At 39.3% G+C, this 10,423-nt stretch overlaps 1 long non-coding RNA gene across 1 annotated transcript; it reads right to left on the bottom strand.

The window, feature by feature from the left end:
- Positions 1–2,401: 2,401 nt before the first annotated feature.
- On the bottom strand, positions 2,402–6,846 carry LOC132429004 (uncharacterized). Its single transcript, XR_009520267.1, has 4 exons — positions 6,707–6,846; positions 5,512–5,648; positions 4,425–4,644; positions 2,402–2,705 (listed from the first exon to the last, which is right to left on the bottom strand). It is a non-coding gene; the product is annotated as an uncharacterized lncRNA (long non-coding RNA).
- Between the last annotated feature and the right edge of the window lie 3,577 nt (positions 6,847–10,423).

Below are 10,423 nucleotides of genomic sequence, written 5' to 3' on the forward strand. Positions count from 1 at the left end.
TATCCTATGCTTTTCCAATCCAGCTGACAAGACCATCTTCCTAAAGTCTTTAAAGTTCTCAGAACAAAATCCTCAGTGATTCATTTCAAGAAAAAGTAAATCTAAATTTCTCTAACAAGGTTCTACAAATCTAACCCTATTCACTAGTATTGTGATGGAGAGGGAAGGTGTGCATGAGGCAATTTTTTTTTTTTTTTTTTTTGCGGTACATGGGCCTCTCACTGTTGTGGCCTCTCCCGTTGCGGAGCACAGGCTCCGGACACGCAGGCTCAGTGGCCATGGCTCACAGGCCTACCCGCTCTGCGGCATGTGGGATCTTCCTGGACCGGGGCACGAACCCGTGTCCCCTGCATCGGCAGGCAGACTCTCAACCACTGCGCCACCAGGGAAGCCCCGAGGCAATTTTTTTTCACTTCTTATTTTTAAAATAATTTTTATTGGAGTATAGTTGCTTTACACTGTATTAGTTTCTACTGTACAGCAAAGTGAATCTGCTGTAGGTATACATATATCCCCTTTTTTTGGATTTCCTTCCCATTTAGGTCACCACAGAATACTGAGTAGAGTTCCCTGAGCTATACAGTAGGTTCTCATTACTTATCTATTTTACACATAGTATCAATAGTGTATATATGTGAATCCAAATCTCACTTCTTTTTAAAAGTTTTATTGAAATACATATAGTTGATTTACAATGTTGTGTTAGTTTCAGGTGTACAGCAAAGTGGTTCAGCTGTATAGATAGATAGATAGATATAAAAATATATATATTCTTTTTTTACATTCTCTTCCATTATAGGTTATTACAAAGTATTGCGTATAGTTCCCTATGCTATACAGTAGGTCCTTGTTGTTTATCTATTTTACATATAGTAATGTGCATATTTTAACCCAAAACTCCCAATTTATCCCTTCCTCCCTCCGCTTTGGTAACTGCAAGTTTTTTCTATGTCTGAGTCTATTTCTGTTTTGAAAATAAGTTCATTTGTATCATTTTTTAATATTCCGCATATAAGTGATATCATATATTTGTCTTTCTCTGTGTGACTTACTTCACTTAGTATGATAATCTCTAGGTCCATCCATGTGGCTGCAAATGGCATTATTTCATTCTTTTTTATGGCTGAGTAATATTCCACTGTATATATGTACCACATCTTCTTTATCTATTCCTCTGTCAATGGACAGAAGTTGCTTCCACGTGTGTGAGGCAATTTTTAAAATTTTAAGCCATGGAGGAGTAAGAACTGCTTGTGTGTGGGGGGGGGGGTTGATCTTAATATTGAAGTAAGAGGCATAATCCATGAGGACAGAGGGCAATCAGAAGCAACAGAGGTAAGAGGCAGTCTTTTCCTCAGAGAAGAAGCTTGAGCTGTCAGAACACTCCTCTTGGAGGAAAAAAGCACAGGTGGAGGCTCCCAAGAGCTCTTTTCCGTATAGTGACGAGGCCACCTGGCAGTTCCTGAGGACTGGGACCCTGACACCTCAGTCACATGCAGTTGTCCCAAGTGAAATGCACACTTTACCTTCCTTCTTAATCTCCAGAATTTTCCTGAACAAGTTTCACTGAATTCTTGATCGGTAACAGTTTTAGGCTGTTTGAAAATTTTCTCTTGATCTGCATACTTCTTAATGCAACATTAAGTAGAAGCCACCCCAGTTCAATCTTTTACTGTGAGACCAAACATATGTTTTTTAGGTACTTGTTGGGATGGTTCTTTGAACAAGTCAAAAAAGAAGGATGCTCTCTGAGGTTACAAAGACAGTGCAAGTGTGGCAGGGACAGACTTGTCAGAATGAACACACTGTGGCATTCTGAACTAAACTCAAGGCGATCTCTATTCAAAGGCACTTTAAGAATTATGCATGACAATCAATTGTAATGTAAAAGGAATCTCTTAACACTTCTGTTAATAATTATTTTATCTAAAATTAAAATAAAACATGATTTAGGTTTATTCATATTTATATTAACACAAATGTATATGTTAATATCACATATGTATAATATGTACTTCTAATGTATGAACACATATGGATGAATGTATATATTTGGTGAATATACATATTGTTCATATATTGGAAATACACTCGCCAAAATTTCCACTGATGGGTTGAAGCATTGAGGAAGTTTGAAAACTGCTGCCTAGCCCTTCTCCTCGTCTGCTTATGAAACCTGAGGAGCTATTCACCTCAGTATTTTGCAATGACACAAGTAGGTTAGAGATGAATTTGTTTATCCCCCCAGAATAGCTATAAATATGGTTGTAAAGACAATGTGGGTTTTCTGTAATCAGTGAAACTGAGGGAGCAAAGAGAGGATACTAAAATGTCTTGCTTTTGTCCTAGAACGTTGTCAATAGACAAAAACAATTTTTTAAAAAGGGAAAACTGAGGCCCAGAGAGGTTTATTAAATTGCTTAAGATAACAGATCTTATTACAAGCAAAGCAAGCATTTGAATTCAGGACTATTTGTCTTTAAATCTTGCCTCTTGCTACGAGAATTTGCTGCATTTGTTCTTTTCTTTATATTATTCTCAGGACATCATGGCCTTTTTCTCCATCCTTTCCTTTATCCAAATTCTCTTTATCCTTCAAGACTCAGCCCCCATTCTCTATGAAGCTTTTACTGATGATTCCAGTGCTTATTAATCAATCTCTTTTCCAAACTCCCGGTGTGAGCTTCGTTTACTGTGGGTTTACTCTGTGTCAGATATACAGACATTTATAAGTATCTCCTCACACATCATTATGAGTCATTGTGATAGGCAGAATAATGGCTCCCAAAGATGCCCCCACCCTAATCCCTGGAATCTATGAATATGTTACATGGCAAAAGGAATTTTGCAAATTAAGGTGATGGACCTTAAAAAAGAGGGGTTATCCTGGATTATTTGGCTGGGCCCAGTCTAATCACATGAGCCCTTAAAAGTGGAAAAAGAAGACACTAAAGGCAATCAGAGATGTGACAGAAGATGCAGGAGAGATCCACAGCATGAAAGGGACGTGACCCACTGTTAGTATCTTTGAAGATACAGTAAGGGGGGCCACACGCCAAGGAATATGTCTGGTGTCTAGAACCTGGGAGCAGCCCTCAAATGACAGCAAAGGAAAGAAGACCCTAGTCCTACAACTGTAAGAATCTGAATTCTGCCCATATCCTGAATGAGCAGGAATGCATTCTCCCTTAGAGCTTTTAGAAAGGAATTCAGGCTTGTGGACACTTTGATTTCCACTTGATGGGATCCGGAGCCCAGTATCCAGCCAAGCCCACCTGGGCTTTTGACCTAGATAACTGTGAGATAATAAATGTGTGTTATCTTACGTTGCTAAATTTGTATAATTTGTTACAGCAGCAGAAAACTAATACAGTTGTTACCTACAATTTCCAAGTAAAAATTTGAGCCATGGAAGAGTTATGTTCACACAACTCCCAAGTGTCTGAACCGACTCAAATATACTCTACTTCCTCTTGAATGGGCATGTTACATAGTCTCTTCTCTCTACTCAAGGGAGAGAACCGTATCTTAAATAATTTATGCATCAATCTTCTCTATATTACCTGCTGTAGTCTTGGACACACAGACATCCTAGAGGGTGGACATTTGATGAGCTTTCCAGATGCCCCATCAGTGAAGGACTCAATACCCTGACAGCTGAGAGGGTTGTCAGTCGTGACCGTGAATCACAAGCCCCTTCAGAGATCATCCCAGCTATGGCGCCACCTTGCCCAAACACACACTCTTTGCGGGGTGGCCCACATGAAATCTCTAGTACATGTCAGGGCATGAAGACCTGGCTGTGTTGACCCAAGCTGGGACAATGCTGAAGGATCCTTATAACTACAGAGCTCCCCATGGGGTCAGCTGAGACTGTTGTTAAGTTTACCTTGCATATCCATTTCTCCCTACCCCATCCTGTTTCCATCTCCTTCCTTCCACAGGCCCATAGGTGTGGATCCCAAGGGTACTTTTTACTAAACATTTTGCAAGTTAATCTGCTTCTCAGAATCTGCTTCCCAGGGAAACTAACCTGTGACATCTAACTTTTGGTTGGTTAGCATATCTAAATGTTACATAAAGTTTATTTTACCTATTAATTTAGGTAACATATTAGCTCCTTGCCACAAATTTCCAAAGAGTGCAGAAGACCTATTGGAATTGTTCTTGTAACTTCTATCCCTCATTTGATGAATTTGAGGGCTGCAGATGGCAAATTTTATAAATAGCCTCACTTTGGTCAGTGTTTTAATATGCACGTGTAATATAATAAAGTAGCGTGCGATATAAGAAACGAGGCAGTATTCTTACACGGGGCATGCATCAGGCACTAGAGGGATAGAGGTACATTAGCATGCTTAAACAAAAGCCACAAATTTCATCATAAGCTGGGAGAATTATATAGAAAGTTGATGAATACCTACCCTATTGTCCTCCCTGCCTCTGCAGCCTCGCTGCCATGTTCCTGGCCTGTGAGTTAATTTACTTGGGTGTGTTAAAACAAAAAGAGGATCTTCAGCTGTGACTTTTTTCTTTCTTTTAGAAATCACCAGAGCCGGGCTTCCCTGGTGGCGCAGTAATTGAGAGTACGCCTGCCGATGCAGGGACTCGGGTTCGTGCCCCGGTCCAGGAAGATTCCAGATGCTTGCGTACCGCAAAAAAAAAAAAAAAAAAAAAAAGCTTATATCCACATATCCTTTTAACTCAGCAAATCATCTTGAGCATTCTTTCCAATAGAAATTCTCACAAACAAGGATATATGTACAAAAGAATGTATTATGCTGCATTTTCAATAGCTAAATCAATAGAAATCAATCAAAATTTCTGAAATGCTGGATATCACTGAACAAAATATACTACATATTATTAACCTGTTACGTCAGTGACAATAGCTGGTAATTACTGACTTAGTCTATGATCTCTTGTATGTTTTCAACCAATGGATTTTTATTAATATTCTAAAAGAGCTGATTCCACATGACAACAAAAAAACACCGCAAAACAATTCACAATACTGAATAATATAAAATTAAAAATAGAAATTCACTGATGTCAGTCAAGTGCACAGACAGTAAACTTAGAAGCCAAAATGTGAGTTTCTTACCTTTGCAATCAGAAATGTGTAGTAATATGATCAACTTATTGAGTTCCAGAATGTATCAATATATCTAGGGCATTCATTCTGTGGGTGGTCTTGAATAATAAAATAGATCAAGGAGACTTATTTTTATGTTTGATAACTTTTGCAGCATATAACCTCATGATGGCTTCTTGACATGCCAACTTGGCCGGGCTAGACTACAAAGGGGGAAGTGAGGGCAGCAGCATGTTTTAGCATGCACACACCTCTGATTATTCAATCAGGCACTAAACTAATCCACGTGATACCATGAAGCAGTTTTGCAGACGTAAGTCAAGTCTTTTATCGTGATTTTAAACTAGAGAGCTTACACTTATGTGTCTTCCTAGCTGCTGCTTGAGGGGCAGCCTCCTAATTAAACACACACTTACAGGCCCAATGTCATCCTCTCCAGGGAACTCTGGGCTAGTGCTGTCTTCAAACTCTTCCACTGAGGAGGTCCAGAGTGTCAGTGTCTCCTGAAGAGGAAACTGTACATTTGCATCTGGTGCTCTGATTTTAGTGACTGCTGCAATATGTAAAATATAGAAAAACAGAGAAATAAAATAAAATCACTTTCATGTCAGCATTCCCAAAACCACTTTATGACTAATTGGGAACACAAATTATTATTGTAGTAATTAACCTATATTGCCATACTTCACTTAGAAAAGAAGGGTGCTAGGGAAATTGGTTAAGAATTGAAAAATAATGACCTTGGGAATGCTTGTAACAATTGTGGTCCCCCATGAGAGAGAGGTTGTGCTTTTGCAGTTCAAGGTCATTTTAAAATCATGTTCATAAAGATTTAGGAGCATCAACCACTGGAAACATATATATATATATATATATATATATATATATATATATATATATGGTACATGTATCTTGGAAGACTTCAAGACAGGGTCATGATTCTCCCTCCTTCCAAAAACTCTGCATTCTCAAGTTGATTATTCAGTGAGAAATATATCAGGAAAGGAAGGGAAGGGTATGTGTTATTTCTTCAAAATGTTTCTTTGTCCTAGTTTTCCCATTGTGGTTATTGTTGTTTCTGTTTTGTTCCAAAGCAAACTATAAATGACATTGTCCCAAAGGGGTCTCTGTGCTGGGGCCTTTCTCTACTCTCCCCCGAGCTGGGTTGCGGAGCACCAGGCAGAGAATCTCCTGTCCTGTTGTTGCTGGGAGACACTAGGGAGCTTGATCAGATCTCCAAGTTTTCCAAGACATTTGCTAAACTCTCTAAGTGATGAAATCATCTTTCCAACTTCTTTGGTAAGTTAAAAATAAAAATCCATGATATCTAGAAACACATATGAAGGCCCATTTGAGGGTGGCTTTGTGGTATAATCAGTGGTTCTTGGTGAGAAGATGTTTGCAGAGATGGGTTTATGAAGATTATCCAAGGTGTTAAAGCAGTCTTGTCCTAGGTTTCAGGAACTCTCATCATCCATATTAACCCTATTAGAAGACTGGTGAAATGCAATCACTTGGAAAAAGCGGGTGTGGTTCGGAGCTCAATGTAAGGACACTAAAGGAGCCAAACTCATTCTTCTCCAGAACTGAGAGCCAGTGTTTGGAGCTCACCTGGCTCTGGAGACTTCTGAGAGCTACCACCACCACCCTTGGAAGCCTTGATCCCCGAGCGGACATTGCCTTATTACTTCTCCAGCGAGGATTGTTTCTACAGCACTTTCAGTGAGTACACAATTCACCATAGAGCAGTTCTGGGGACTCTCCTGAGGGGAAAAAAACACAATTTCCTAATGTTAACAGAAAATTGAGGCTGTTTCATTGAAATAATCTTGTGTGCCAACTTAGTGAAATGACTGTATTTCTGTATTGCCATCTTGTCTTGGCACACATGTTGGAATTAATATGGTGATTAGTTTTAGTTATCTGATTTTGTTCATCTCTTAGTTATTCCTATGCATTACAAAGACTCAGAAAGTGGTTGTCTGATATCTTATCTGTTTGTGTTTGATGCAGAGCCTAAAAATAATGTTTAGGACTATTTGACTTCAGGTGCAGTACCTACTACAGTCTACTTTAAAAGTGGAGTGTACCTGTATACACAGGAGACATAATATTGTACACAAGAGAACTAGGTAATGCATGCAATAATCTGGGAGAAAATATTGTTTTAAAGTGAAGTAAACTTTGTCTCTTCAGAAATGTGGGTTATTCTGACTGAAATTTTAAAGAAACTAAGAAATGATTGGGCAAGAGAAAAGTGACACTTGCGTACATGCAGAAATATAAGAAAGTTGAGGAACCTCTGTACTTAACTAGTAGAGACAGTAGGACCCAATATTTTAGCAAAATCAGTTTTAAAAAGCATGATTTGTTTTTTGGCGCTGATTATTACCATTACATGCAAACTGCATCTTACCACAAAGTGAAAGGGGTGCTTGATAACAGTTTTAAAGACTGGGAAGATATACCCATTCTCTTTCATTTTTGGTTTGATTGATGAGTGTGCTACAGATAAGACAGGAAGGCAAACTCAACCGATTAGTATATCCATGTAAGTTGCTTCTGGTTAGAATAGGATCCAATCTGACAATGTTTAGGGTCCTCTTCATTATCTCTGAATTATTCAGAAAGTGTTTTGCAAAGAAAAACAATGTTTGTGGATCTAGATTCAGAATGAGATAAAAAAGGACATGCAAAGAAAAATGCCTGACAATTATACGAAATAATAAAAATACAAGCTTAGTCAAGTATGCGGCGCTAAATCAATGACTGGCATTGAGCATCATGATTGATTGTTTAGGGCAATCAGGACCCACCACACAGAGCTATAAATTAGGTCAAACTCCTGTGGCTCATGTTATCTAGAGGAAAATAAGATCTCAACAAACCTGAGGTTCTCCTTTAGGTAGGGAAAGGAAGGCAAGAAGTTGTGTTGGTTTGGCAGCTGGGAAAATTTTCTGTAGCTCTTGAGAGTTCTCTTTGTGTCTCAGTTTTCCATTTGTCAAATGAAAAATCCTTCCTAAAGCAGTGTATTATTCAGTGACAATCTGTGTCTGATATTCCTTGGGCCTTTTTTGTCTTTGGGATAGAGGAATAAACTCCTGATTTCCTTCCCTCAGAAAAATGGACTCAGACATCCCAGAAGCCTTCCAGAAAGAGCTCACCTGCCTCGTGTGCCTGAATTACCTTCTAGACCCAGTCACCATAGGCTGTGGACACAGCTTCTATAGGTCCTGTCTCTGTCTTCTCTGGGAGCAAGCTGATGACCCTGCCAGTTGCCCAGTGTGCAGGCAACGATCACAGCAGACAAACCTCAAAACCAATTTTCTTCTGAAGAATCTGGTGTCCATTGCCAGAAAAGCAAATCTTGGGCAATTCCTGAACTCTGAGGGACATATGTGTGGGACCCATAAGTAGACAAAGAAGATCTTCTGTGAAGCCAACAAGAGCTTGCTCTGTTTGGTCTGCTCTCAAAGTCAGGAGTACAGGGCTCACAGGCACTGTTCCAGTGAAGAGGCAGCTGAGGAATGCTGGGTGAGTGATGTCTGTGCGAGCACGTAGAGAGCTGGAGGATGGTACAGCCAAGAGATTAAAAGGATATTACAATCAGGACTTCCCTGGTGGCACAGTGGTTAAGACTCCATGCTCCCAATGAAGGGGGCCCAGCTTTGATCCCTGGTCAGGGAACTAGGCCCCACATGCATGCCCCAAATAAGAGTGCGCATGCCACAACTAAGGACCCAGCGAGCCACAATTAAGAACTGTCACAACGAAATAAGTAAATTAACTATTTTTTAAAAAAGGATATTATGATCATAATGATGATTAATCCCTGTCTTTACTGAGTGTCAAGTACAGACCTAATTAGCAGTGACAGAGCTATGAAGAAAATCCTGCAGCATACCTGCCTTTACGGAACTTGTATCCAATGGCTGGGTGATAAAGTTAATTAAAATTATTTGGGTGATACATTATTATGCTCAAGGCTCTATAAAGCCTTCATTTTGAGAAAGAGTCTTTGTTTCTAAAATCTACAAGTGCAAAAAGTCTTTTCCATTGGATACAGGTTTCCTGACTCTGGACAAAGAAGGAAGATGCAGTACATTGGAATCAGCAGGCAGCGAGCATCACTACATCCAAATTCTGATGCAAGATGCCAAGCTACCTGAAAATTAGCCATGCTCAAGAAAATCCTGTTCCTTTCCCGAGATCTAAGATTCCCTGATGGTGTGTGGTTCTGTAGTGTGGAATCTTCTAAAACTGATCCATAGTGAGGAAGAATAGGGGAATGTGGTGATCTGTTCCCGTCCTTCTAGTCTTCCTCTAGGTCCTGTACCTGACCTTGTTCCCACCTCAGGATCTCCACCTACCCCACCCTATTTACCCTTCAAGTCTGTCTTCAAATGCCACTCCTTTACACTAGCCTAAGTTTATACTTCATTTTATATTCCTTTAATATACTCCCTTTTTTCCCCTTTCATTCACTGATCCAAATTTTAACTACAATTCCTGTAGCATTTATTCAGTTCCTTGCTCCCTGACTATAGCCTTCATAAGAGTAGGCATGATGTCTGTCTTGTTCATGGCTACTCCTCAGTACCTAAAACAAGTGTTAATAAATAAGCAACAAAATAATCAAGGAATGTATTCAGATGTATTATTCACAGTATTGAAAATATGTTTACAGATTGAAAGGCAGAAAGTCTCAAATCACAGTGACAAAATTCCAAGTCAAAATACTGTTTGCTAGTAGATATGAATTTAATCATCTAGAGTGATTGCAGGGAATCCCATATAAATCTTAGACCGACAACATTTTATTTTCATTCTTAGCTTTCCATTTATTCCTGCCTGTTCTCTCCTGTAACTGGCTAATTAAAAGTCTTACTATTCATCTATATCAAGATTTTCTAGTTCAGGGCTTCTTCAACATCAGAACAATTGACAGTTGGGACTGGTTTTTTCTTTCTTGTAGGTCTGCCTTGTAGGATGTTTAGCAGAATCCTTGGTCTCTACCCATGAAATATCAATGGTAACTTCCAATTGTGACAACCAAAAATTTTTCCACATATCAACAATTGCCCTCGGAAAGAAAAAATCACCCCCATTTGAATCCACTGCACTAGTTGATGGAAAAAAGTAGATGAGACGTTGATAATGATGAAATAATATTTGTATTTTTAGGTATGACAAGAAAATTTAAACATAAAATTCTCTTCCTGTGTTTGTTTGGGCCTCCTCTCTCCCTCCCTCATGTGCAGTGTGCATCTGCATTCCACACTAACTAGACCTCCTCAAACATGGGGGTGCCCACTCGAGCATAAAGAT

Source organism: Delphinus delphis, chromosome 8 (genome assembly GCF_949987515.2).
Source record: "Delphinus delphis chromosome 8, mDelDel1.2, whole genome shotgun sequence".
Classification (NCBI taxonomy): Eukaryota; Metazoa; Chordata; class Mammalia; order Artiodactyla; family Delphinidae; genus Delphinus; species Delphinus delphis.